Source organism: Palaemon carinicauda, chromosome 33, assembly GCF_036898095.1.
Source record: "Palaemon carinicauda isolate YSFRI2023 chromosome 33, ASM3689809v2, whole genome shotgun sequence".
In the NCBI taxonomy this organism is placed as follows: domain Eukaryota; kingdom Metazoa; phylum Arthropoda; class Malacostraca; order Decapoda; family Palaemonidae; genus Palaemon; species Palaemon carinicauda.
Genome location: NC_090757.1, coordinates 66895513 through 66900512, shown reverse-complemented (window position 1 = coordinate 66900512; position 5000 = coordinate 66895513).

Below are 5000 nucleotides of genomic sequence, written 5' to 3'. Positions count from 1 at the left end.
CTCTCTCTCTCTCTCTCTCTCTCTCTCTCTCTCTCTCTCTCTCTCTCTCTCTCTCTCTTTGATGCATAATATCCATCAAACGTTCAGTAGTAACATTCTCTCTCTCTCTCTCTCTCTCTCTCTCTCTCTCTCTCTCTCTCTCTCTCTCTCTCTCTCTCTCTTATGCTTTTCAATAATTCCTTGCTTTACTTCTAAAGAAAGCATTTCCTTATTCCTTTTCTCACCACTACCACTACCACTTGCGAAACTAAGCCTTTTAGGACCCATGATTTAAGTAAAACACTGTAAAAGGATGAACGTAAAAAATCACGATTAAAACACAGTTAATAGCAGAACGCACTGGGCAAAACCACAAGAAGCCGACGAGAACAGATGAATGTCCCAAGCCACGCTAATTGAGGGTCCTTCCGAGGTAGAAATGCTGCCTTCTATTGGCGGAAATAAAAAATATATCCGGCGTTATGAGTCCCACCTACGCGTACGGGTATTGTTTACTTCGGGTGTCGAAAAAAAATTCGGGTGTAGAGTAGGAACGTGTTCGAGTTGTACTTCGCGTGTCGAGAAATTCGGATACAACCGGTACGACGAAAATTACTCACTTCGTGTGTCGAAATAAGATTTGAGCGTAGAGCTGAAAAATTGCTCGAATTTTACTTCGGATATTGGAAAATTCGGATGTAGATACGTTCGTATGTAGAGGTTCCAATGTATATATATATATATATATATATATATACATATATATATTGTGAAGACTTTATGGCCAAGGTTCAGAGAATAAGTTCCCTAGGGCACATAAAATAATTAATGAAAGGTTTAATTTCAAAACAGAACAAAATTTAACACTTTAATAATGAAACAGTTTACATAATTACGTTAATCTCTTTCTTACCGAAATAAACCAGAAAACACTCAAACAATCCTGCACCGCACAAATAACAAAATCAATAACCTTAATATACTAAATTTCAAACATAAAACACGTTACCAATTCCACTAAGGTTCACTCAAGACTTATATTAAAGAACATTAATACATTACAAAAACCGAGGAATAAGAAGACAGCTACTCCAATAGGACATTTATCACAGTAGAGGACCAGGTGAGACTAACTATGCATGAAATAAGTGGTCCGAAGAAAACTGAAAAGGCGGCGGGGAAAACAAAGCACTCTGAAAACGGGATAACTAAAGACACAGCCAAGGATGTTAAAAACAGGTACAGGAAAGAACTGTATACATTCCCACAACAAAAGAAGATTACAACTATATACATAATTAAGATGCCAATCTGGCATATGGGTGACACCTCCCCCTTAGAAGACGAGCCCAACAGAGTGGCTCGTAGAAAAAGAGGCCAATGAGGAGAGTCTGACGATACTCTAGACTGGAGAAGGAGGTATCATGTTAAGGACGCAGTCGCGATAAGGCATCTGCCATGATGTTCTCTGTTCCCTTGATGTGGCGGATCTGTAAAGGAACTTCTGCAGATAAATGGACCAGCGTAGTAGACGTTGGTTGTGGGACTTCATCTTGTCGAGGAAGGTCAAGGGGTTGTGGTCGGTGAAGACTAGTACCTCAGCAGCACCTAGTAAGTAGCATTCATATTTTTGCAGGGCGAGTACCAAACTAAGTGCTTCCTTCTCAATGGTGCTGTAGGACTTCTGGTGATGCTTGAACTTAGTGGAGGTGTAGCTGACTGGGTGAAGTATACCATCTGACTCTTGGAGTAGCACCCCTCCAGCTCCCGCATCGCTAGCATCTATTTGAAGGATAAAAGGCTTTTTAAAATCGGGGGATTTAAGAACAGGGGTTGTTTATCAGAAACAGCTTTAAGGCTTCGAAAGAGGATTGACATTCTTCATTCCAACTGAATTTAACTTTGGTACTGGTTAGGGATGTTAAAGGGGCAGCAACTGAAGAGAAGTTCTTGCAGAATCTCCTGTAGTATGAGGCTAACCCTAATAATCTTTGTAAGGACTTTCTGGTGGTTGGAACAGGGTACTCTAGAACAGCTTCTACATTGGCAGTTTTTGGTCTAACATTACCATCCCCAACAATGTGGCCTAAGTAGGTAACAGTAGCTTTACAAAAGACAGATTTTTTAAGATTTATGGTTAATCCAGCCTCTTCTAACCTACGGAACAAACACTTGAGCCTATTCCCATGATCTTCCCAAGTCTGTCCAGTGACTACTATATCATCAAGGTAACAATAAACACCTTCCAAATCTTGGATGATGAAGTTTACAAGGCGCTGAAAGGTAGATGGGGCGTTGGTAAGGCCAAAAGGCATGACCTCGTACTGAAAAAGTCCAAAGGGTGTAATGAAAGCAGATATTAACTTAGCTTTTTCAGTTAATCCTACCTGATAATAGCCCTTTAAGAGATCTATCTTCGTTACAAACTTTGCTTGTCCTACTGAATCAATTAAATCATCAATGAGTGGCAAAGGGTAGGAATCTTTAATGGTAACATTGTTAATCTTTCTATAGTCTGTACAAAATCTGTAGCTACCGTCCTCTTTTGGAACTAGGATGCAAGGTGAAGCCCATGGCGATTTACTCGGTCTTGCTAGACCATGCCGGAGAAGATATTCGACTTCCTCCTTCATTTTGCTCTTCTTCTCAGGACCCACACGATAGGACTGCTGACGAATGGGTGCTGTACCAGGAACCAGCTCGATGTCATGTAGCAGCAAATCACTTTTCCTGGGAAAATCATTAAAGAGAGTTGAATGGCTAGAGATTACATTCTTTAAGTCTTGCGACTGCCAAGGAGAGAGGTGGTTCAGGAATAGATCCAGGTTATTTAGAACCTCAGTATTGGTTTGTGGCATGGAGGAAGCAATAAGGTCTTCCAATGAATTGTCCTCTCCTGGAGTCTCTACCTTAAAATTAAGATTAACAACCGTCTCACTGGAACCATTTCCAGTTTCACTAGAGTGATAAGCCTTAAGTAAATTAACATGAATGATATGAGTGAGTTTTCTACGATCTGGAGTTTTGATAATGTAGGTATTATTGTTAACATTTTTTATGATGGGATAGGGCCCACAAAACTTAGCTTTAAGAGGGGAACCAGGGACAGGAAGGTAGGCTAACACAAGGTCATTAGGTTTAAATTTTCTGACTTTACAAGCTTTGTCATAGTTTCTCTTCATTAAGATTTGTTGACCCCTTAATTTCTCCCCAGCAATTTTCCTAACCTGCATTAATGTGCTTTTAAGTTTATTCATATATTGTTGAATGGTTTGGCTAGACTCAGAAGGGGTGTTCAACCATTCTTCTTTAATTACTGAAAGTGGTCCTCTAACTGACCTCCCAAACAACATCTCGTAGGGTGAAAAACCAAGGGGACTCATGGGGAACTTCCCTGATAGCAAACAGAAGAAAATCAATGCCCTCATCCCACTCAAGTTGACTTTCAACACAAAATTTCCTAAGCATACTCTTAAAAGTTTGATGCCAACGCTCAAGGGCACCCTGAGACTCTGGGTGATAGGCAGCAGACAAAGTTTGTTTAATATTTAGTTCTTTAAGTACCTGGGCAAAAAGGTCACTGGTGAAATTCGAACCTCTATCACTTTGTATTTCCTTTGGGATACCAAAATTTGTGAAAACTTTCAGTAAAGAATTAGCAATGTTCTTAGCAGAAATGTTACGAAGAGGGATGGCAATAGGATATCGGGTCGTAGGACATATTAAAGTGAGCAAGTATTGATTACCTTTCTTGGTTTTTGGTAAAGGACCAACGTTATCTATAATTATCTTACTAAAATGTTCATCAGGGACTAAGATCGGTTGTAAAGGTGCCTTGGGTATTACCTGGTTCGGTTTTCCTGATATCTGACATACATGACAAGTGCGAACAAATTCTGCTACATCTTTTTTCATATTAGGCCAATAGAAACTATTCAAAATCTTACAATAGGTCTTATGAATTCCTAAATGTCCTCCATAGGCATCATGAGCTATTTCCATTACAGAATTCCTAACAGAAAGAGGCAGCACAATTTGTCGCTTTTCGCTCCATGTGTCTTCACTAGATCTCTTAGGGGAACGGTAAAACCTCATTAACAAATCAGATTCAAAGTAAAAACATGGGGATTTGCTAATCTCACTTCTAGAAACTGCTTGGTCATGAAGCTTACTTAAAGTGTTATCGTGCTTCTGAGCTTTAATAAGGTTATCTCTACTCATAACATTTCGTGCTTCAAAATTTACAGAAGTGACTTTAGATTCATCCGAACTAGATTTCTGGCTACGAGTGACAACACAGGAAGGATTTACAGAGCAATCAGGATCAGGTTCAATGTTTTCACCTACAGGTTTTTCCATTACAATGACGTTGGGAACTACCAAACGTCCTGCAAGGTCATTAGCCAATAATAAAGTTTCACCTTTTACTGGAAATTCAATATCTCTTATGCCTACCAGCACATTACCCTTCTTTATAGGACAATCAAGATGAACATTAGCAAGGGGAACTTTAGATATTTGTGAAAGGTCTTTCACGAGAACATGTTCATTAGTTACGTTAGCTTCAATATTAGGGAGAGCATTTCTCAATAGTAAACTTTGCGAAGCACCTGTGTCACGAAGTATCCTGACTTTATATTTATCCCCATCAGAGTTCAAAGCTACAGTTCCATCAAAAGTAAAATCATCAAATAGATTTACAGGCTTTTCAGAATGGATATGGGAGACAGGCTTAATCTGACCATCCGTTTTACCTTTAAAGTTAAGAAAAGGGTTAAATGGGTTCCGAAAAGGCAAAGAAGTTTTACATTTAGGATCTGGACAGTTTTTAATTGTGTGACCGTCTTTCTTACAATAACTACAACGAACATTAGACGCTTTTGCCATATCAGTCAGAGTTTCAGAGTTTTTAGCTGGAAATGGTTTTACATTCTGGTCGGTTCTCTTACTGTTGCCAAATTTATGTATTAAAGAGTAAGTGTCTGCTAGAGAAGCTGCCTTTAACAAGTCTTTTTCTTCCT